The sequence below is a fragment of the Equus przewalskii genome, chromosome 7 (assembly GCF_037783145.1).
Source record: "Equus przewalskii isolate Varuska chromosome 7, EquPr2, whole genome shotgun sequence".
In the NCBI taxonomy this organism is placed as follows: domain Eukaryota; kingdom Metazoa; phylum Chordata; class Mammalia; order Perissodactyla; family Equidae; genus Equus; species Equus przewalskii.
In genome coordinates, this window is record NC_091837.1 from 90598480 (window position 1) to 90623357 (window position 24878).

General features: G+C 43.7%; 2 long non-coding RNA genes across 2 annotated transcripts; one reads left to right on the forward strand and one right to left on the reverse strand.

Moving 5' to 3' along the window:
* The first annotated feature begins 219 nt into the window (after positions 1-219).
* LOC139084605 (uncharacterized) lies at positions 220-2490 on the forward strand. The gene is made up of 3 exons (XR_011542120.1): positions 220-399; positions 1959-2063; positions 2217-2490. It is a non-coding gene; the product is annotated as an uncharacterized lncRNA (long non-coding RNA).
* On the reverse strand, positions 1462-12147 carry LOC139084606 (uncharacterized). Its single transcript, XR_011542121.1, has 3 exons — positions 11952-12147; positions 3380-3495; positions 1462-2618 (listed from the first exon to the last, which is right to left on the reverse strand). It is a non-coding gene; the product is annotated as an uncharacterized lncRNA (long non-coding RNA).
* Between the last annotated feature and the right edge of the window lie 12731 nt (positions 12148-24878).

A 24878-nucleotide genomic window follows, 5' to 3' on the forward strand; every position in this document is an offset into this window, starting at 1 on the left:
ATTCAAACTCCCCCGGGTTTAGACTGGCTCCTCTGCCAACACATCTTTAATTGAGACAGGATCTCACCCCTTCTCTGGGCGGCGCTCAGTGCCCCGCACTCGATCTTTTCACAGAACGCCCCCCTCCATTAGACCTCTGGTTACTCTCGGCGCAGCTCCGGCCCCCCCACCCCACATTTACCTCTCTACCAGACGCCCCTCCCTCCTCTGGGTCTGCCCGGACCTGAGTTTCCTCCGGGCCCTCCCCAGGGTGAGATCCCGAGCGTGCGTGGAGTCGGGGATCCGGAACAGTCTGCGGGCGTCGTGGCGACCCCTGGCCGCCGTTCCCAGGAAGCCTCCTGAATCCACCTGGTCTTTGGCTCCCAGGTTGGCAAAAACTCCAGGGCGTCCTTTTCAGGGGTAAAAAACGCCGCACTCTTTAAACATTTCCGCTTACGCCTGGCCAGGAGAAAGCGCTCGCTAGATGTGTCTCAATCTGTGTTTATGTGTATTTGTACCATCATCTGGGGGAGCACGCTTCAATGTTCAAATCGCAGCCCTCATAAAAAACGGGCGGGCGCCTGGGCCCACAGTGCTGTCCTGGTTCTTGCCAACTCTCCCCTCCCCACCCTGGCTGCTCCTCCGCTCCCTAAAAGCCTTTCTGCCTTGGAGAGTGCTCGGTGGGTGGTACGCCAGGAGGGGAACTGTCACAGCTGAACGCCTCTGAAAGCTCCCCGCCCTGGTGGCTCATGCATTCACTCTGCAAAAGCTTATTCAACTGCTGTTTCGTGCCAGCCGATCGGGGCTTGCGCTCCCGTCTGCGCTGCGCCTGAATTTCACACATGCGTCCCGAGAGTAGGGATAACAGGAGATGCCCCCGCCCTGATAATGGCTCGGTAGTTATCCCTCAGGAGCTAGCGTTTTAACCTTGTCTCTTCTGCAACTCGCCGGTTAACGGTCCATGGCTCAGTGGTAGAAGTCTCCAGGGATTATAAAACACCCGATTAACAAATGGCCACCCCTAGGGAGCCCTTTGGGTGCACCGCAGATATCCCCTAATGCAATAAGGATTGGGACCCTCGGGACCTGGGGTCACTCAGCCGACAGCAATAACGCCTGTTGGAGTTCCTTCTGTCTCACCAGCTCCCCCCCTCACCCGACCCCCCAGGGCACGCCAGCCAGAAGCACTACTGGGAATGTTTCCCAGGCTGGCTGTATCAAAACTTGGTCGTCTCATTACAAAATAGTTGTGAAGCACAGAGACATCCTAGGACGCTGCTGTAAAATCTTGACTTGGTGCAAAGTTGATTCCCTTTCCCCAGAACTTTTTGGGGTGTGGGGGAGTGTGGTCGTCCGCAGGATAGGCAGGAATAGGAAGGAGAATGAGATAAAAGAAGTGTGAACATAGTCGTGTAAAACCTAGGGATAAAAACTGCAGGGGGAAAGCAGAACTTAAAATCAAAATGAACAACACTAGGATTTGCAAAGTAGCTTTTACTTTTGTAAGTTTTAAAAATATGTTGATAATCACACTTCTTTTGGCATTTTATAAAGAAAAGTATACAGAAGAAAAAATATTATAATCCCACAGTAAAGAGGTCCTTTAAACATTCAGCATTGCTTTAATACAGAAGTTATAGTACTCTCTGGAGCCAAAACGAAATCCTTAGAATGCAGGGCTGCCATCCCATGGTGTGGCTGGCACGGCAGCACAAAGCCCTGGAGAGGTGATGGGGCTGAAGTCCACCAGCTCTCCACCCACCAAGCCCTTTTCCATCAGGGGGAACGCCTTTTGAAATTATCTGTCCACAGGGGCCTTTTCTGGGTGTTCACATGAAGGTGCCTTACAGGCCAGCTGGATGGCTAAAGATACTCCTCTAGAGCAGCAAAAAAATAACAAATAAATAATTACATTAACAACAAAATGTGAAGCTTTGGCTTGACGACCAAGAAGAAATGAGTTTGGTCTCATCTCCCAGGGATCCTGCTTGCTGCACATTGCTGCCACCAGCACAATTCTGCGATTCTGCTGTGTAATTCCGAATGACTGGCAGCCTTCATGGGGCCTCGCAGGGAGCCCGCAGGTCAGGAGCAAGGGAATGGGCAGAGCTGGGGGAGTGGCGTGGCCCTGTGCCAGCTTCGCGTCCTGATTTGAACAGGTATGACTCCTTAAAAGAATTGTATGAAATCCAGTAACTCTTTTCTCTCCTTCTTTTCCCAAACTATGAAAATTGAAGTCGTAATATTAGAAATGGCTGAGTACAGTGATCCCTCCAATCATACTTAATTTACACAGAAGTTCACCAGGAAGTTTTCCTTTGTCTTGAAGGAGACGGAAATTTAGCTCTGTATAACCACGTGGCGCAGAAATCCTGGCAGCAGATGAAAGGCACCGGTGTTCTAGAGTCCAGGACCAGTGCCCCATGCCAGGGCTCAGGCACCCCCCACATCAGAGCAGAGGGAACATCGATGTAATCAAGTTTGTATGTTTCATTAAACACTCAGACCAGACTGTGCCTCTTCATTTATTTTTTCCATCAGACTAGAGGCTGTGTGAGGGCAAGGACCGTGTCTTATTTTCTGTTGTAATCCCAGCATCTAATCTGGCACCTACTACGAAGGGCGTCCTTAAATATCTGCTGAAGAAATGGGTGGAATACATATTTCTAGCACATCGTCTAAAAGATCAGAAAACTTTGAGCACCCTGTGGAATTTTTCTTGAGAAAGTGCTTTTATAAGATAAATATTTCTTTCTGATTTCCTGAGGCAAATTGAACAATCCAGACACATCGCAGGGTTAAGAATACGTTTGAACATATCCTTTGGGTTCTGAACTCATCTATTGGCAGTTGAACTTGTCACTGAGAACAGAATATGAATATTTTGCTTATAGGCCTTTATTGGAATAAAAAGTAAAATTCTATAGTTTTTATTCTGACTATACCAGACAACTAGGGTTATTAGTGCTCAATTCTGCTACATTTTTACATACATAGAGCTTATAAAAATATTTTTCTTCCTAAAAGGACTTTAACAACAATAAATATACCTATGTTCGTGTCGTTCTTGATATATTCCTGTACATTATCCCAGCGACCTGGCAGGGCAGATTGAACGAATGTCACCAGCTAATACTTCACGGCCAAGGGCATGGCCTTTTTATATACTCTGTTAGTGGGAGTGACAGGGTGAGAGGCCCACTCGCCTGCTTCTAGGTTTGATATTCTAATTCTTATTTCGACGTTGGAATTGCTCGCTCTATAAGTGAGACTGTAAAATGTTTAACCGTGTCACAACCATTTACTGAAGTATCCTGCCCCATGCCAAGAAAGTTTCAAACATTCGTCAGCTTTACCAGCCATTTGCAAAAGTTATCATCAGAACAAGATTTTAACTCACGCTTAGCTTTGTTACAATCTCTCTTGCCCATCCGGCGGTGGCCACCACATTTGTGCAATGGCGAAAGTCCAGAAAAGGGGAGGCTGCCTTTCAGAAGCGGGCAGGTTTCCGATCACCTGTGGGGTTATGGGTGAGGGAGGGCAAGCCTGAAGAAAACAAGTGGTAGCCAAACTCCCCTCCCCACTCAAAAAAAGTCACTGCTCAAACACATGCCACCTTTCTGAAGAAAGGTCAACTACACCATCATTTGGGGTTACTTTATCCAGATCCTTCTCTTACTTTTCTCTTACGTGAGATTAGCCCTATTTTCTTTTTTTTTTTTTTGAGGAAGGTTAGCCCTGAGCTAACTGCTGCCAATCCTCCTCTTTTTGCTGAGGAAGCCTGGCCCTGAGCTAACATCCATGACCATCTTCCTCTACTTTATACGTGGGACGCCTACCACAGCACGGCGTGCCAAGCGGTGCCATGTCTGCACCCGGAATCCGAACCGGTGAACCCCGGGCCGCCGAAGCAGAACGTGTGAACTTAACCACTGTGCCACCGGGCCGGCCCCAGCCCTATTTTTAAATGAGAGTTTTGTTTGGAGTGGAAGGAGAAGTTATTTCACAGTTTGGTTCTAGGCTGGGTGGGGGATCCGGGTATGGGTCTCTCTGGGAGTCCTTTACAATCAGAGACCGGAGTTCCAAGAGGTGAGGAGACAGGAGCTTAGAATGGTGAAAGGAAGCGTGGCTTCTAGCAAAATTTTACTGAGAGTCCCAAAATCATCTAGTTTATAAAGCTCAATAACTGTTTTACCCTGATTCAGGAGAATTAAGGATTCTTGAAGGACACAGGCAAAGATGTAGTGTCAGGATACTCTTTACAACACAGTTTATAACAGCAACAAGTTGGAATTAACCTAAATGTGTGTAATAGGGATTGGTTCAATAAACTTCAGTCATCCACACATGGAAAAATGTATACTGTCACCAAAAATTGTGACATGAAGTCTACGTTGATAGGAATGGGATCATAGGAGAAGTTGTCATTATTCTTTGCCCTGCACCCTTCCCTTCTCATGGCACACCCCATGTTTCCTTGGGGAATCACATCCTTTCATGCTCAGTCCCTGTGGCTTGTCCCCATCAGCAGTGGGGGTGGGCTTGTGAGACAGCCTGTTGAGGAGAGTGTCAATTTTCCCAGCCGTGGGGCTGGTTAGGGGCCAACCAAGCTCCAGGGGGCCAATGGGACAACGAGAGCCAAAGGGACTCAGTTCTCAGCCTGTGTTGGAACAACTGAGAAAGAGAAGACTTCTTTGCCCTGCGGCTGCCAGGGTATGCAGATGTGGTGCCAGGGGCCACAACAGGGAGAGTCTGCTGGAGAGTAAGACCAGCCTCCAGGAGGGAGGGGGATGGACAGCGGGATTCCTGAGGACTTCATTGGAGAGCTGACTTTTCAGTTACCCAATGGATAAATTCCCTGTGTGGCTAAGGCAGTTTGGGCTGGCTTTCTGTCATTTACAGTGGAAAGAGTCTTGACCAGTTCTGACATTCATGATATGGCAATGGGTGAAAAAGCAGGTTTCAAAACATAATATTCCACCTTAGTTTTTTTAAGTGTATCATATATTTATGTATATACACAAAAAATTCTCGAAAGAGACATCAAAATGTTTATAGCGTTAACCTGTAGGTGGAGGAATGACAGGCAATTTTTATTTTATTCTTAAGACAAGCATGAATTATTTGTGTAATGAAAAACCATTGTTATTTACAGAGATGAATTACTGGAAGAGAAGCAGACATCAGAGCTCTGGCATCGGTAGCTTCTGGTCTCAAGAGCTGCTGTGACACCGGATGTCCGAGAGATGCAGCCCTTGGCCATGCTGAACCACTTCGAACGTGCTCTTGCCTCGTCTTCTGTGGTCTCCCAGCCTCGTTCATTTTTCGTAATAATACTTAACATGGTAGGAGTTCATTCATTCTATAAAGATGTAGAGATGAATGAAGCAGGGTCTCAGCCCTCCTTTAGTGGGAACAGATACTCTACAATTTGGAATTCTCTGTAGAAGGATATGCTGTATCTCCTTTCCTCTCTGTTCTCTCCTGTGACCCCTGCCCCCCGAGGGACCCTGCAAAAAGACAGGTCTGCAGCTGCTGCTGCCAAACCTGTGCTGGTCCCAGGACCACCTGCTAGGTCTTGCACGCCAAACGTACACAGGGATCCCAAATGGACTCCAGTGGGGGACATTATAGTGGAAGGGTTGTGGGCCAAGCCATAGGATTATATAATTTTTCCTCCCTTTCATCTTTGTCATCTTCTAAGGGCCAGAGAAAGCCTCTCGTCATCTGCCCAGAAACTCGGGACAATGGCTCTTGCCTCTCACAACTCTTGCATGGCAAACGAACACAATTTCCTCCTTTCTAAGGACAAGTGGCCTCCTTGATCAGAGATCCTCCACACTGTGGGTTCTCAGATTGCTGGGTTATAGTCATCATCATTATTTTTTAAACAGATTTATTGAAGTATAACTTACATACCCTAAAATTTTCTCTGTTTTAAGTACATAATTCAGTGATGTTTAGTAAATTTACAGAGTTGTGCAACCATTACCACCATCCAGTTTGGGAACATTTCTATCACCCCATAAAGATCTCTCTTGTCCATTTGCATTCACTTCCTGTTCCTACGCTCAGCCCCAGGCAGCCACTAATCTGTCTCTATAGATTTGCTCTTTTCTGGACATTTCATATAAATAGAATCATATAATAGGTGTTTTTTGCACCTAGCTACTTTCACTTAATATTTTTGAGGTTCATCTAAGTTGTAAATGTATCAATACTTCATTCCTCTTGTATTATTGGACAGTAATCCATTGTATAGATATGTGACGTATTGTTTATCTATTCAGTTGATGGACATTTGAGTTGTTTCCACTTTTTGGCTATTGTGAATAATGCTGTTATGAATATTTATGCACATGTCTTTATGTGGACATATGTTTTTATTTTTCTTGAATTCCTAGGAACAGAATTGCTGGGTCTTACAGTAAATTTATGTTTAGCTTAAGAAACCGCCAAACTGTTTTCCAAAGTGGTTGGACCATTTTACATTCTCAATAGCAATGTACAAGGATTCCAATTTCTCTACATCCTCTCCAACACTCGTTGTATTGCTTATAGCCATTGCAGTGGATGTAAAGTGGCATTTCGTTGTGATTTTAAAGTGCATTTCCCTAATGAAGAGCCACCATTTTTATTTTCAATGGCTCCACAAGTCATGTAATCCTTCTTTTGTTGTCTTGAGATCAGGTCCTTTTATGGTGGAACCACATTTTAGGACCGTTAGTCCAGGTTCTGTCCCCTTTGTGGCACTGCTTGGTTTGAGAAAGTGAAGGAGCTTGCGTGAGAAATAAGGAAACCATGGCTTGTCATGGATCTGTCAGTGGAGCTGAAACTCAAGAAAGTAGAGCGCCTGTTTCCTTTGTGGGTACTATGGAAACTCAGCTCACAGAACACACACGAGCAGTGTTTTCCTTTGATCTTAGAACACCAGCGATATTGGTTAAGGGCTGTGATTGAAATCCTGCAGGCACTCAACATTATTTCCCATACTGTTTTGGATGTAATACATCTAGAACCACCCACTGCAGTCTTTGCTGTGCTGTTCTGCTGATGCCTTTGTTGTTTCTTGAAGTTTGCCAGAAATCTTCGCACAAAATGAATCACTGTGTTCCTCACAGGGCTTGCCTCGGACTTATAAGCGTCTGAGGTTTCCTAACCACCCACAGTTGTACCACATTGTTTGAGACAAACTTTAGGAAATGTCTAGCCTTTTTTGGCCTCCCTTCTCATATTTTCATTTCCACTCAAGACACAGCTGCTTGTTGGGATTTCCCTCCAGTGCAGGAGGAGAGATGGGAGTAACCACGCTGATGCTAATCCTTCTCGCTCTCACCCTGAATCCTTTTTCCAGCCCACACTTTACACACAGTGCTGTCTTCATGTGAGCACATGTGAAAGATCCATATCACACCCATACTATTCACGTGAAAGCACCTCACAGGGAAAAAACGCATCATGCCACTTGGCCTTGAGATGCCTACACAAGGGTCTTTAGGAAAGGACGACTTCCCAGAATTTGTTATTTCCTTTTTGGCAAATAACATGCAACGCTGCACAGTAAAGCATGCCTGAAATGGTCCGCAGCTGTAACTGCTCACCTAACACCGAACTGGGTCCAATGAAGTGGATCTTTTTCACCAGCAAATCAAAGGCCCTCAGCTCGCTGATGGGTCTAAGCTGTTAGCATCGGAAAAGACTAAATGCCTTGGCTGCAACTACTTTGCCATATAAACATCCTGAAGATACTAATCATTCTGGAATTAGATTCTACTTACCAAGGAATTAGGTGGTTATTAAATGTCAGCGTATGAGAAGCCATAGTGTCAAATCACCCCCACACTCCCTCAGCCCTGTTAATCTTGGCTCTCCAAACATTGTTGAGAGACAGCAGTGGCTTTGTTAATGACGAGATTGTATTATTACATAGAAGAGGTTGTGCCACCTCAACCCTGCTTCCCAGAATGCGCGTCTTGACCTTCTTTAGCCTCAGATGTCTTTCACCTTTTCTGCTCAAATACACTCCTTCTGAGAGCCCTTACACCCACCAATGACGTCATCATTCACCTAGCAACCTCCTAGGCCAGAAACCCAGGATGATCCTTGGTCCTACCCCTCTCTCACACCCAACACTGGACTTTATTAACTAGACTTTATTTTCCAGTTTTAGGTTCACAGCAAAATTGAGCAGAAAGTACAGAGATTCCCCCAGCTCCTACATGTACACAGTCTCCCCACTATCAACATCCCCCACAAAGTGGTACATTAGTTATAATTGATAAACCTACATTGACATGTCGTTATCACCCAGAGTTCACAGTTTATATTAGGACCCACTCTTGGTGTTGTACATTCTATGGGTTTGGAAAAATTTATAATGACATCTGTCCACCAGTATAGGATCATACAAAGCCGTTCCAATGCCTTAAAAACCCTCTGCGCTCCACTTATTCTTCCCTCGCTCTCTCTCACCCCTGGCGACCACTGCTCTTTTATGTCTCCGTAGTTTCGCTTTTTCCAGAACGTCATGTAGTTGGAATCATATAGTATGCAGCGTTTTCAGATTGGCTTCTTTCACTTAATAATTTGCATTTAAGCTTCCTCCATGTCTTCTCATGGTTTGATACTCGTGTTTTTTTGGTTTGATAGCTCATTTCTTTTTTGTCGATAGCTCATTCCTTTTTTGCACTGAACACTACTCCACTGTCTGGCTGAACCACAGTTTATTTATCCACTCACCTACTGAAGGACATCTTAGCGGCTTCTAAGTGTTGGCAATCGTGAATGAAGCTGCTATAAACCTCCATGTGAGGATTTTTGTGTGGACATAACTCCTTTGGGTAAGTACCAAGGAGCACTACTGCCGGGTCACATGGTAAGAGTATGTTTAGTTTTGCAAGAAACTGCCAGCTGTCTGGCAACGTGGCTGTACCATCTTGCCTTCCCATCAGCAATGGACGAGAGTTCTTGTTGCTCCACATTCTTGCCAGCATTTGGTGTCGCCAGTGTTTTAGATTTTGGCCATTCCGGTAGGTGCGTAGTGGTATTTCATTGTTGTTTTAATTTGCATTTCCCTGATGACATATGAGTGGATTTTTACAGTGGGGATTGTAAGCACATGCCTAGGGCACAAGAGCAGCACAAAACCTCAAAATACTTGCTGAAAGGACTTAATTTTATTTTGGATATATCATGCAAAGCAAATAAATAATTATCATGGGGAAAGCTAACTCTGTTAGACTTCTATGCATTCAATTTACATTTGAGAGTTATTTTTATGCTGACTTAGTTATGGGGGAGTGCCAAAATCCTTTCAGTGCTTTGGGCCACTAACGGTCTTAACCAGCCCCTCAGCCCTCACATTCAGTCCAAAGTCCTGTCCAGGCCTCCACGACAACATCCCGTCCCCTCCTGAGCTATGAGTTATTTTCCTGGACAAGGAAGCCGACTTCCATGCTCCAGCTCAAGGGTCACTTGAATGCTCTGTGAAATGATCTCTGCTCGTGCCATTCCCTCCCTCTCCTGCACAAGCGGCTCGCTGTGGAGCCCCTGGGTCCTCCTTCATTCCTGGTGGCCCCTGCTCATCCCTCAAGACCCCCCTCCAATCCCACATCCTCAGGGTCTCACCTGACCCCCCTCCCCTCTCCCCACCCCATCACTGTTTAAACACCCTCCCACAGTGCTTACCTGATTGTGTGTGTGTGTTACAAACCTAGTTCTCCCACTGAACGGGGCGCATCTTGGGAGAAAAGCAGGGTCTCACTCATCGTGAATTCCTCGGCATCCAGCCCCCTGTTCTGCCAGCCCTTCTCATTTACCCCAGCCTTGAGACTCAGAATCAGTAGAAAGTCCTTCGGAATACTTTACAGACAGGAAACTTGGGGCAGACAGCATCCCAAAAGATGATAAAAGGAAATGAAGCAGCTTGGGGAGAAGTTGGCTAAAGAATTACCACATTGTTTCTACAACGTCTCCATGGCTACTTCTGCTGCAAACACACAGAAACGAGAAACATTCTCATTTCTTAAGGCCTCCTCCTCAGATCCCACCACCAGCTATGACTTTTACAGAACTAAATGGAACTTCATACAGAGCAGGAAAGGGAGTCACAGGATGACTTCCTAAATCATTATGCACTTTGATAAGTTTTCTACAAAATTTTGGCACTGGAACAATGAGCAAAGGACAAAGATAGTTAAGGATAAACTATGAAAGTGGTCCATAAATAGGTTAATGGTATTATATATTTTTCTTTATTGATACTAATTTTTAATAATAAAACAAGTGGCTGAAAGATATATAATTTCCCATTAGAAAACATGATTTTTTAAAAATTGTGGTAAAATATACATAACATAAAATTTACCATTTTAACCATTTAATACCTTTTTACCTAGTGATATTAATTATATTCACAATGTGATGCAACCATCACCACTATCCATCTTCATAACTTTTTATCTTCCTAAACTGAAACTCTGTACCTATTAAACAATAAAAACAATCAAACACTCAACTTCCCATTCCTCCCTCCTACCAGCCCCTGGCAACCACCGTTGTGCATTCTGTCTCTCTGAGTGTGACTACTCCAGGTACCTCACACGTGGAGTCATACAGTATTCATCTTTTTGTATCTAGCTTATTTCACTTAGCATAATGTCCTGAAGGTTCACCAATATTGTAGCATGTGTCAGAATTTCCTGCCTTTTTAGGGCTGAATAATATTCTGTTGTATGGATATACCACATTTTGCTTATCCACCAATCTGTCAATAGACGTTTGGGTTGATTTCACCTTTTGGCTATTGTGAATAATGCTACTATGAACATGGATGTACAAAAATCTGTTTGAGTCCCAGCTAGAAAACATGATTTTTTTTTTAAGGAAGATTAGCCCTGGGCTAACATGTGCTGCCAATCCTCCTCTTTTTTGCTGAGGAAGATTGGCCCTGAGCTAACATCTGTGCCCATCTTCCTCAACTTTATATGTGGGATGCCTGCCACAGCATAGCTTGCCAAGTGGTGCCATGTCCACATCCAGGATCCGAACCAGCGAACCTCAGATTGCCCAAGCAGAACGTGCATACTTAACCACTGCACCACTGGGCTGGCCCCAATTTTTTTTTTTTAAGGTATGCTTTTTCGTGAGGAATATTGGCCCTGAGCTAACATCTGTTGCCAATCTTCCTCTTTTTTTTTTCTCTCTTTCTCCCCAAAGCCCAAGCACATAGCTGTATATCCCAGTTGTAAGTCATTCTAGTTCTCCTATGTGGGACGCTGCCACAGCATGGCTTGATGATTGTTACGTAGCTCCACACCCAGGATCCGAACCAGTTAACCCTAGGCCACTGAAGTGGAGCCTGCAAACTTAACCACTCGGCCACGGGGCTGGCCCCCATGATGGTTAATAAAGGAAAATATCAAGTGAGAATGAAAGTGAGCCCTCTGATAAAGCGTCGTTGCCTCTGTGAAATCAGAAAACAGATTCTCTGTGAAGCACTGATTATAGCTGTTCTGATTACAACTAACCTATGCCAGCAATGTTTTTAAAAAGTTACAAAAACTATATTCTATGTGCTTGCCAAGGTACAGGATTACTCAGGAAGAAAATCCCATACAACAAATGCCAGTCAATGCAGGTAATCAAGTAACGCTAGCCAAAAAACAAACAAACAAAAAGTTCATCTGTGCAGACCCATAAACTCAACCCTTCTTCACTTAATTCCCCACTGCCAGCCTTCCCCAGCACTCAGTGTCTCCAGTCTCACTGCCAAGTTCTTTTCATCTTATCGTGTAATTTTTTCCCTTCTTCACTCACTCCTTCTGCCAAATGCACACCCTTTTCTTTTCCAGATTGCTGTTTTAATGGGAAAGATTTGCTGAGTTGTCTACAAGCGGTGCACGCCCCTTCCCATCATCCTTGTCTTGGATTGTAAATCCCAGGAGGGCAAGGACGGTACCAGTTTTACTTACTTTGAGTTGGGAAGTTTTCCTGCTCCTCCCAGCATGAGTGGGTGTGTGGGCGTGGCGAAGGGAGCCAGGGTGAGGGTCTCTGACCTGGGCCTGATCTCCATGGGTTTGTTGCTTCTACTCCATCAGAGAGTAAACATCTCTTCAGCGTAGTGAATTAGCTTGTCTGGCTATGGTGCAATCAGAAAGCAGATTTCCGGGTGTTTTTTTTTTTTTCCCGCAACATATAGTGTTTTCAGTATTCTTGGCGCCTGACATTTTTGGCAACTCTCCCAGCTTAGTCACTTTCAGTGCTAAACAATAGCCTCTTTTCTAGGTAGTAAAGGGGCTAGTCCGGTTAAACATTAGAGCCCCAGAGTTCATTTACAAGTTCTCTCCTTTCCTGGCCCGGGTCAGCCTCAGACCAGAAGATCTGAGCTGGCGAGCGGGTGCATCTCTTTTCTCTTCATTCTTAGACCCCTCCTCCCTACTTGCAAGCAGTAATGGTTAGATTTCCTCCCTTCCAGTCCTCATGTCTTTATTTTTTTGAACCTAAAGTCCATGTTGTTTAGAAGTAGTAGTAGTAGGCATCCAGGTCTTCTTCCTACAGTATTTTTTTCCTGTGACTAAAATATTTTATTTGTGTAACTGAAGAAGTATGCAACTGGTGTTGGGAGCTTTAAGAATTTCTGCCATAATACAGGCCTTGCTGACACCCATCGTTTAAAGCGCATGATAATAATTCAAGTGCCAAAGAAGGAGTGTATTTGAACATTAGGAAGACAAAAATCATGACTACAGAAAAACTACACAACTTTAGTGTAGACAATGAAGACACTGAAATTTTTAAAGATTTTGTTTACCTTGGTTCAGTCATCAGTTTAGACAGAGACCACAGCCAAAAAGTCAAGAGAAGACTGAGACTCAGAAGGGCAGCAATGAAAGAATTAGGAAAGATCGTCAAGTGTAAGGAAGCGTCATTAGAGACCAAGGCCAAGATTATCCACACCCTTGAATTCCCAATTACTATGTACAGGTACAAAAGCTGGACAGTGAAGAAGGCTGACAGAAAATAAATGGACTCATCTGGAATATGGCAGTGGAGGAGAGCTCTGTGGATGCCCTGGGCTGCCAGAGAGAAGAATAAGTGGGTCCTAGGGCAAATTAAGGCTCAGCTATTGATGGAGGCAAAAATGATAAAACTGAAGCTGTCCTACTTTGGACACATCACGAGAGGGCAAGATTCTTTGGAAAAGGCAATAATGGCTGGGAGAAGTAGAAGGCAGCAGGAAAAGAGGAGGACCAAATATGAGTCTACAAGAGTTAAGCAGGGCTGTTGAGGGCTGGACATTGTGGACATCGCTCACTCATAGGATCACCAGGAGTCAGAGCTGACTTCATGGTACGTAACAAGACAACAAACTGTAGCTGGTATTGGTTTATAGAGTCTTATTTTTAGTTTAACATACAGTAGAATTGACTTGTGTGTGAATAAGTGTACCGATCGTGAATTTTGACACGTATACATTCACGTAACCACCATCACAATCAGGATACAGAATAGTTCCATCGTCCAAAAGTCTCCCTCATGCTGCCCTTTTATATTCACTCTCCCTCCACCCGTATCCGCAGCTAATCACAGACATGCTGCCAATCACTAGAGTTTTGTCCTTTGGAGAATGTCATAGAGATGGAGTCATACGTTTTTGAGACTAGCTTCTTTCACTCAATGTAATGGTTTCGAGATTCATGAAAGTTATTAGATGTATCAATAATTCCTTCCTTTATATTATTGAGTCATATTCCATTGTATGGATGAACCACAGTTTGTTTATCCATTCACTTGTCGAAGAACATTTGAGTCATTTCCAGTCTTGGGTGAATATGAATAGAGCTGCTGTGGATATTCATGTGCAGATTTTGAGTGAACGTGCATTTTAATTTCTCTAGGAATTTTATACCTAGGAGCGGGATTGTTTAACTTTATAAGAAACTGCCAGACTGTCTTCCAAAGTGGCTGCACCATTTTATGTCCCCACCAGCAGTGCTGAGAGTTCCAGTGGCTCGGCATCTTCACGAGGACTTCTCTTGGAAGTATTCTTTTGTTCTAGACACTCTAACAGGGGTTAAATTCCCTGACATCTTGAATTTTACGTCTAAGACAACACTGATGTGAAGGAACACATAAGGCTTATGGACAGCACATTGTGGTTTTAATTTGCATTTCCCTAACATCTAACGATGAACATCTTTTTAAATACTTATTTGCCATCTATCCAACCTCTTTAGTGAAGTGTCTGTTCAATGCTTTCGCCCATTTTTTAATTGAGTTTTCTTACTGTTGAAGTTGAGAGTTCTTTATATATTCTGGATAAAAGTCCAGATATGTGGTGTGTAAATATTTTCTCCCAGTAAGGGACTCATCTTCTCATTCTCCAACAACTGATTTCACTCTTTGAGTTAATTTGTTAATAAAGCCAGAGAATGAGGCTTTTTCTGCATATGGACATCCAATTGTTCTAACACCATTTGTTAAAAAGAAAATCCTGTTTCTATTGAATTGCTTTTCTACCATTGTCACAAATTCATTCGGCCATATTGCATGGGTCTATTTCTAGACTCTATCCTGCTCCATTGGTCTGTACGCCTGTCCGTGTGCCAGCATACACCGTTCTTATTACTGTCGTCTTAGTAAGCCATGAAGTAGGGTTGTGGGATTCCTCCAGCTTTATTCTTCTTTTTCAAAATTGTCTTGACTGTTCTAATTCTTTTGCCTTTCCATATAAATTTTAAAATTAGATTGTCTATATCTGCAAAATAATCCTGCTGGGATCTTGTTTGGAATTGCATGAAATCTGCAGATCATTTTGGGAAGAATTGACCCCTTTACTATTTTGAGTCTGCCAATCCATGACCACAATATGTTTCACCATTTATTTAGGCATTCTTTGATTTCTTTCATCACATTTTTAGTTTTCAGCATACAGATTCTGTATTTTCAGCACACAGATCCTGTTGTTTCTACCTTTAAAAGGAATAATTCTATTCATTTCCCATTTACGATGATATATCTTATAAATTTTTTATAGATATCCTTTATCAAGTGCTTTTCTTTTTTATCGTGAATGGATGTTGCATTTTATCAAACGCTTTTTTCTGCATCTATTGATATGATCATTTAGTTTATCTCATTTGTTCTCTAAATGTAGTAAATCAAATGTATAGATATGCAAATATTAAAGAATCTTTGAACTTCTGTGAATTCAACTTGCTCACAGCCTATAATCTTTTTTATACACAGGTTGATTCAGTTTGTTAATATTTTATAATTTTTCATCTATATTCACGAGTAAAATAGGACTCTAATTTCCCTTTTGTATACTGCTTTTATCTAATATTGGTATCAGAAGCATACTGGCCTGTTAGAAGCACTTGGAGAGCACTTCCTCTGGAAGAGGCTGTGTAAGAGTGGAATGCGCTGCTTCTTGGGAATTTGGGAGAAGACTTCCGCACAGTCTCTTGAACCGGGTGCTCTCTTGTGGGGAGATTTTTAATTACTCCTACATCTCCGTGATAGTTACGAGACTCCTTGGGCTTTCTGTTTCTTCTTGAGCCGTATGTGCTAAGCTACAGTTTCTAATGTTTCCTCTATCTAGTCATGTCCTCTTTTTCATTTATAACATTATTTGTTTGTACCTGTTCTTCCTTTTCTTTAAGCAATCTGCCAGAAGTTTTAAAGGACCAACTTTTGGCTTGATCAGCCTTCTTTTTTTTTTTTTTCTGCTTTTATCTCCCCAAAACCCCCCCCCCCCCCGTACATAGTTGTATATCTTAGTTGCAGGTCCTTCTAGTTGTGGGATGTGGGACACCACCTCAACGTGGCCTGACGAGCGGTGCCATGTCCGCAGCGGAGCGCGCGAACTTAACCATGCCGCCACGGAGCCGGCCCCATTAATCAGCCTTCCTATAGTTTTGTTTTCTATCTGGCAATATATGATCTTTGGTTTATTATCTCCTTTTTTAGACTTTTTGGAGCTCTCTTGTTCTTTTTCTAACTTCTTAAGTTGGAAACAGCTCTTTGATTTTTTACCTTCTTCTTTTTAAAAGATATAAGGATTTAAGGCAATAAATATATAAATATTTATATAAATACATAATATAAATATAAAGGCTCCGAACATCCTGTTCATTCCACCCACAGCCTTGCTGGGCTAGATCCCCCTGGTTATGTTATGTAGTTCTTTTTATATCTTGCTGGATTCAGTCAGCTGGTATATTGAAGATTTTTGTCTTAATATATCACAAGGTATATTGGTCTGTAGTTTTGTCTTGTGATCTTTGACTGGTTTTGGTATCAGGGTAATGAGGGCTTCATGGAATGATACTGGAACTATTTCCTCCTCTTCTATTTTTTTGCAGAATTGTGAAGGATTTGTGTTAATTTTTCTTTTCACATAGTTGAAAAAACTAATGAAGCCAACTGGGCCTGGGCTTTTCCTTGTGAGAAGTTTTAAAATTACTGATTCAATCTCTTTACTTGTTATAGGTATATTCACATCTTCTGTCTCTTCTAGAGTCATTTTCAGTGGTTTCTGTCTGTTTAGGAATCTATTCATCTAATCTGGGTTATCTAATTTGTTGGTATACCATTGTTCATAGTATTCCCTTATCGTCCTTTGTATTTCTGTAGAGTTGGTAGTGGTGTCCCCTCTTTTATTCCTAATTTTAGTAATTTATATCATTTCTCTTTTCATCGTGGTCAGTCTAGCTAAAGATTTGTTGATTTTACTGATCTTCCTAAAGAACTAACTTTTGGTTTTGTTAATTCTTTATTGTTGTTCTATTCTTTATTTCACTTATTATGCTCTAATCTCTATTATTTCCCTTCTTCTGCTTGCTTTGGATTTTGTTTACTTTTATTTTTCTTATTTATTAAGTTTTATTTTTCTTATTTATTAAGAAGACTAGGTTATTGATTTGGGACCTTTCTTCTTTTTTAAGATAGGCATTTACAGCTATAAATTTCTCTCTAATCACTGCTTTAGTTGCATACTGTAAGTTTTAGCATGTGGTGTTTTATTTTTAATTCATCTCAAAGTATTTTCTAACTCTCTTATGATTTCTTCTTTGGCTAATTGATTACTTAGGAGAGTATTATTTATTTTTTTTTTTAAGATTGGCACCTGCACTAACGTCTGTTGCCAATCTTCTTTTCTTTTCTTTTCTTCTCCCCAAAGCCCCCTGGTACATAGTTGTGTATTCTAGTTGTGACTCTGGTTCTGCTATGTGGGACACCACCCCAGCATGGCCTGATGAGCAGTACCATGTCTGTGCCCAGGATCTGAACCAGCAAAACCCCAGGCTGCCAAAGCAGAGCACGTGAACTTAACCACTCGGCCATGGGGCCAGCCCCAGGAGAGTGTTATTTAATTTCCACGTATTTGTGAATTTCCCAAATCATCTTCATTTATTGATTTCTTATTTCAGTCCATTGTGGTCAGAGAACATATTTAGTATAATTTCAGTCCTTTTAAATTTACTGAGGCTTGCTTTATGGTCTAACATATCATATCCTGGACAATGTCCCATGTGCAATTGAGAAGAATATGTTTTCCACTGTTGATGGAGAGAGTGTTTTATATATGTCTGTTTGCTGTAGTTGGTTTTTTGTGATGTTCAAATCTTATATTTCTTTATTGATCCTCTGTCTAGCTGTTCATCCATTATTGAAAGTGGAGTATTTAAGTCTCCAACTATTACTATTGAATTGTCTATTTCTCCCTTCAATTTTGTCAGTTGTTGCTTCATGTGTTTTGGGGCTCTGTTGTTAGGTACAAATATGTTTATAATTGTAATGTCTTCCTGATCATTTACCTTCTTGTCATTATAAATGTCCTTCTTTGTCTCTAGTAAAATTTAGTCTTAAAACCTATTTTGTTTGATTTTGGTATAGCTACTCCATCTCTCTTGTGGGTATTGTTTGCATGGTATATCTTTTCCAATTATCTTACTTTCAACCTATTTATGTCTTTGAATCTAAAATGCATCTCTTGTAGACAGCACATAGCTTGATGGTATTCATATATCCATTCTGCCAATCTCTGCCTTTTGATTAGAGTAGTTAGTTCATTTACCTCAGTCCTTGGACTTCCCATTTCTGTCTACACTGACTCTCTGGCAATTTCATCCATTCTTGTCACTTTCAATACCTTCTATGTGCTGATAACTCACCTAGTTTGTATCAGCAGCCCTGACCTGTGACTTGAACTCATAACCTGTTTATCTGTCTCCAACAGAATAACTGATAGGCATCTCAAACCTAACCTGTCAAAAACTAAGCTCCTAATATGCCCTAACTATTCCTTCTGCATGTCTCTCGAACTCAGTTAACAGCAACTTCATTCTTGCCATTGCTCAGGCTAAAATCCTGGGTGTCATCCTTGACTTGTCTTTCTCTTACCCCCAAATCTAATCCATTATCAAATCTTGTTGTCTCTACCTCAACATATAGCCAAGATTCAGTCATTTACCACCACTCTATCTCCACCCCCAGGTCCATCCACATCTTAACCTGCAACACCCTAACTGTTCACCTAGCCTCTCCCTTGCCCTCTTGCAGTTCATTCTCAAGAACAGATAGATAGTCCTCTCCCGGGAGCCTCCCATGGCTTTCCATCTTGCTTACACTAAAAGCTAGTGCCTTACCATATTCTACATGATCTGCCCTTAGTTACTTCTCTGACCCCATCTCCTGATTCTCTTCCCTTCATTCTCCATGGTAGCCCCACTGGCTTCTTGCCGTTCTTTGGAAACATCAAGCACACCTCCCCTCAGGGCCTTTGCACTTGCTGCTCCCGCTCATGAGTGCAGGGATTTGTTTTGTTTTGTTTTGTTTTGTCATTGCTATATCCAGTGTTCAGATTAGTGCTTGGCACATGGGAGGCACCTGGTAAATATTTGTTGAGTAAATGGATGAATGAATTGACTCTTCACTCAGCACGGATTTTATTCCCATGGACACCTACATCATTGGTCTTTGGCAATGATTATCCCAAGGCAATGACTAGGAGAGGCAAGAGCAGAACTTAAATTGCTTTTCCCTTCACTTATCCTCCCACTGCCACCACCAGCTACTCTCTGTCCCAGCTGCAGCCACTCTCATCCCACTCCACTCTCACACCAGCCTTCAGTCTTCCAGGGGATTCTCATGTGTTTGTTTGCCGTTTCTTTAATTCCATGTTTTTCTCTATAATCCAAAGTTGATTTGTGGAAAGAGAGCTGGGAGCCCATGCTAAGTCTCCATTTCAGCAGGAACCGGAAACCCGTCCTCGACTTGCTTGCTGGTCTGGACCTCACAGTTGGGGAATACGGGATGGAAGAGAGGTAAGAAATAGTGCCATAGGTTGGGCACTGCACACTTATGGGGTGACTTTCACATGTATATGGCAGCCTTGGGAGGAAAGGGTCTTACGTGATGAGGACAATTATAATTTGACATCGGGGTCCTTGAGATACCGCATATTTCAAATGCTGATTTCTTTCCTCAAGAGATGCTGTTATGAGCTCTTCAGAGATAACTCTCCCAGGGCTGGGGGTCTCTAGCCTACAATTCCCTTGCTTGTCTGATGCTTCCTCTGGACACTTTATCCTCTGCTTCTCCTCCAGTTTTCTCTTGGGTAGATTCCCTCTCAAGACAACCCAGTCTGGTTCCCTACTGCAGGGTCCACATCTGGCCCACAGAAAATTCTGGAGACAGACCATTCCCATCCCAGCCTCTTCCTCTAGTTTTCCCAGGGCAGCCAGTGGCCACAGTCACTCAGCTGGAGGCTTTTCCAGCATAAATCAGACACTCATGTCAGTAGACTCAAGTCAAGCTTTTCAAGTGGCTCGAGGTTTGTCAAGCACCTCTCCTCCCCTGTGGGGAGCAGAGAGCAAACATTCAGCACCCCAACATCTTACTCCAAGGAGCTTCTCATCAACTGCCTCTGCAGCCTCTCTGAATGCTCTTGGCTTTGCTTATAGCCCAGAGTTGGAGAGAGGAGAAGGGTAATCCTGGCAGGACCACTGTGGACACCTCCTGTGCAAGTCCTGCTTGGCTGGGGTGGCCCCTCACACTAGGATGTCAGAAAATCTGGACCTGTTGTACTGTTCTCATCTTAGAAGTTTCCTTCACAACTCCAAGACTACAGGAAGAGTCACGTTTAACATCTGGTCACACACATAAAACAAAAGGAGGAAGGGAGGGAGGAATGGAAAAGAAAAGCTGAGCATTTCTATTGAGGCGAGCAAAGTAAAAAGGAGGCCCAAGGCCAAGCTGGAACTCACTGGGCAGGAACACGAGACCCCCGGTGGTCATCGGGGACGCTGCAAAGTTGGACTTCAAGATGGGTCGTTGACCTGAGTTTGTTCATTTCCTGGGAGATGCTCTAATACCTCACGTGTGACGGGAGGCTGAATAATAACCCCTGCCCCAAAAAAGGTGTCTACATCCTAGTCCCTGGAACCTGTGATACGTCACCGTATATGGTAAAGGGGACTTTGCAGGTGCGATTAAGGGCAGGATCTTGAGATGGGGAGATCATCCTGGATAGTCCTGTGGCCCAATGCAATCACAACAGTTGTTGTAAAAGGAGGCAAGAGGAAAAGAAGATGTGATGGTAGAACTAGGTGCTGGAGTGACACACCCTGAAGGAGGAAAGGGCCGTGAACCAAGGAGTACGGGTGGCCTCTAGAAGCTGGAAAACTAAAGACACAGATTCACCCTGAAAATCCCAGAAGGAACCAGCCCTGCCGACATCTTGATTTCAGATTTCTGAACTGAAGACCTATAAGAGAAGGAATTGCTATTGTCTTAGGTCACTAAGTTTGTCTTAGCTACAGTAGCTACAGGAAACTAATACACGTATCTTTTACCTGCCTGAAGGAAGGAATATTCTCCAGATATTCCAGGCAGTGAGAGAATGTAGTGTGCATTTATGATGCTCCTTAAATGCAGGTGCTAAATCCAAACGGGCTTTCAGCTGTCTCTTCACCATTATGGGCTAATTTAAGGGTGAGTGCCTTATATCCATAAAACCAAGTTCCAGTCTCTTATTTTTCTTTTTAGGACCACAATGAATAATGACACCTGAATTGTGAGTGACAACTGTTTACAGTTTGAAAATCTGCCAAATAACCATGAGCAGATTACATCTTTGAATTCAACTCCTCACTTATCTTGCCTATGTTCGCCCAACGGGAAACAAATGTTTTCAGGGGAATAAAACTTTGTGCAGGGTTCCGGGCAGCATGTAACAACTGAACCCCACCTGTTCGATAAACGTTTTCATTGGAAATTTGTTGTCTTTGATTGTATTGAGGGAATTCTTTAATTTACCAAACTGAAAGAGAAGTTCATATTAACATTGCCCGGTGTCCCAGGTCTTAGCAGACTATGACTACAAATCAAGGACACACTTCCTCTGTTATGGTGACACATTCCCCCGTCTGCTTGATGCTACACCTTTGCCCACCTCATGGAACCCCCAGTTACTTCTCAGTGTCTCCAATTGTGTGACCTAGGGTCCCACACTGTGCACTGACTGAGGGCAGCATCCTGGGCCCCCTGGTTCTTCCCTTGGCTCCAGCACCTACAGAGTCCTCAGCAAAGCCTCACTCATCACGAGGACACCAACGTCCCCTCTGAAAGCTGACATGAGGTGCTTGGGCGCCTGGGTGCTGCTGGCCTTGGGGTGCAGGCAGGAGAATGGCTCCTCTACCAGCTCCAGAGCAAGGCCTGTGGAAAAGCGATTCCTCAGGGTCTGGTCCTTGCTCAGCTCCCCACAGGTGCTCAGACCTCATCCTCAGTCCTCCCTCCCAGCACTTCCCATGTCTCTAATTCCTCCCCCGACTCACAGTTCCTGAGGAAGGACAGCCTTCCATAGGAATCTTGTGAACAGATTCCCAAGGAAGAGTGGCAGAGACAAGAAACCTCCCACCGCCTATCTCTGCCAGCTGTGTTTCTGGCTCCTTCATGGCCCAATGCCCCAAATCATCACCTTCCCTGAGCGGACAGAGATCACCTCACTTCTTCCCCAGGTGGCACCTCCTTACGACACAACCTCACCAGATAAACAAACCTGGATTTATACCAGCGGCAGCCCTCAACCTGGGAGCCCTGGGGGCTTTGAGGATCTCCATGCTCAGGCCACATCCCAGACCGGTTACAGTGGAACCGCTAGAAACCTGCAGGGAGACGACAGTATTTTATAAAGCTTCCCGGGGGATTTTCCATGGACTGAGATAGTTCTCGCAGAAAATCAAGAGCCCAAGCTAAAAGTAATAGTGGAACTGCTGATACAGATGGTTTCTTCAATTTTATTTTCTGTAAAATTAAGTACAGTGAAAAGCCAAATGGATTTTTAAAAATAGCACAACCTAAATCACAAGGAGACGGCAGAAGCTTCTGGAACGAAGCCCACATGTCATCCCAAATGACGATTCGAGGCAGCAGCTGGGACCCAGGGCTGGCAGGCCTTGAACATTGTGCCTGGTGGTCCAGGCTGCTCCCCCATCCTTCACTAGCCCAGGCTGGACCCAGGTTTGTGGGACCTTAAGGTTTTAGAATTCAGAGCATCCTCTTTAAGAAAAGGAATACAAAACTGTCAATAAAAATTAGGTACAAGATGCGTACTTATTTAGAAGGGACCTGTAGGAGATGAGCCCCAAACCTTAAATTTCGTTAATTTCGTGGTAAATAACTTCTCTGAATTAGCCCCAATATTCCATCACAGGCTGGCTCTGTATGGTGCCCATCAACCAGGTACGTGCTGAAATGTTCTGCCACCTGCCCCCTCGTCTGTGGATAGCTGGTATGGTGGGCGTAATTGCTCTGACGGTTCACTTGGGTCTCGAATGCGGCAGTGAAAGCCCTGGCTTCAGCTTTACCCACTCACAGGGCTCTTCCCAGGAGGGGCTGCTCTTGACACACGTGGGCGAATGGTGCGCCTGTGCTGTGTGCCCTCCTGAACAAATATTCTACATACAATTCCATTTGAGTAAAATCACTGGGAAACTCCATCTCTGGCATCATTCTACCCACACTTTTGTGCTTTGAAGGTGCACCCAAGACCCGTGGATGGGCAAGCTGTGCCATTTCTTACTCTCATGGCCAGGCTGCACTGTGTCGCTGAGCTCCCCCCTCCCCCCCACAGCCAGGAGCTTGCTTTGTCCTCTCCTGCCTCACCGTCTCATCTCCTTTTCTTAGACATTCTTTTTTCCCCTTTTTTTTTTCCTCTTTCTATTTCTCTTCTTTCTTCTGGAAGTACCAGTAGATGCCAGAAACTGCTCTGGACACTGGTTATTGGAGTGTCTGTTTGGCCAACTCAGTGGACTGAGAATTGGCAGTGATGGGAGCTGTTGGGCAGGAAGTCAACTGCAGCTTCCTTGAGGACAGGGACACGTAATGTGGGTTTTTGTACTGTGCACACAGTAGGTGATTGTGGAATACGTGTTTACTGTGTGGAGTAGTGTCCCCCAAAGTTCATGGCCGCCTAGACTCTCAGAGTGGGGCCTTATTTGGAAATTGGGGGTTTGCAGATGTAATGAATTAAGATGAGATCTTACTGAATTGGGGGGGGGGACTCTAAATCCAATGGCTGGTGTCCTCATGAGAAAGGAGAGGACACACAGAGGTACACACAGGGGAGAGGCCAAGTGAAGACAGAGGCAGAGGTTGGAGAGGTGCAGCTGCAAGCTGAGGAATGCCGGGGGCTGCCGAGGACCGCCTGGAGCTACCAGAAGCTGTCAGAGCCAGGGAACGGTCCTCCCCAGAGGCCTCAGAAGGAGCACAGCCTTGCCTGCTGATGCCTTGATTTCAGACCTCTAGCCGCAGGAACTGCGAGACAATACACTTCCATTGTTTGTCAGCCCCCCGGTTTGTGGTAATTTGTTACAGAGCCTGGGAACCTAATGTACAAGTAAATAAATTACTTTGAAAAAAACAGTCTCAAGTGTATGGCTGAGTATATATACGGTAAGGAGAGAGAAAAACCCTCAATTGGCATGTTGATGCCCAAGTTTTTGGCATGGCTTTTATTTCACATTTAGAGGTAAGACCTAAAAGCAAGTGGGCCCAGAAGAGGTAATAATTAATTTCACTGAGACCAACTGAAAAAGACTCTTCGGAGCCAACCACCATTTTGAAAACATTACTTGGGGCGGTGAAGGTGTCAAATATCCGGATGCCAGCAGAAAATTCAGTCACGTCACTGGGCATTTCTCGGTGTGTGTGGCTATTTTGCTATGCCCACAGCAGAACTGAAACCTTCAGGCTGTGTCTGCAGAGCTCGTGCGGCAAATACAGCGCGCAGAGCTGTGCGGTGCGCTCTCCCCGGTTCTCCGATGCCGCCAGCCTTGGGACAGATGCTATCACCTCAAACACACAGAACTCTTGATATTTGCTGAACGTTAGACTGTTTCAATTTCCCTTTGCTCATCCAAGGATTTTAAAGCTCTTTATACTCTGAAACAGGAAAGGTTTTTCCCTCTCTCACATGAAAAGCAAGCTGGGAAAATAGCTTCAAACTGACAATGAAAGGAAAACAAATGATGAATTTTTTAAAATCCCCGAATACCCATTTCCCTTCTCAAATAAGAAAGTGAAAGGTTAACTGGAGAGTCAGTCAATCACAAAAGGAAAATTGAAACCCTTATCTCCTGACCATCCTTAGGTGCATAAAAATAAACTGGGCTGGCTTAGAAATAGGTGAAAATATGAAAAATCATGGGCCACTAAATACAGCATGTGAGTTGTTTTGGCAGAAATCTGTGAGTTATTGGTACTGGGCATAATTTTTGGTGAGCACACATGTTTCTATTATGTTTTATTCCCTTTATTTTAAATCTGAAGTAAGAGCCAACAACAGTATGTTTTTAATTAAACTCAGCATTTGGATCCTTTCTAAATAATTA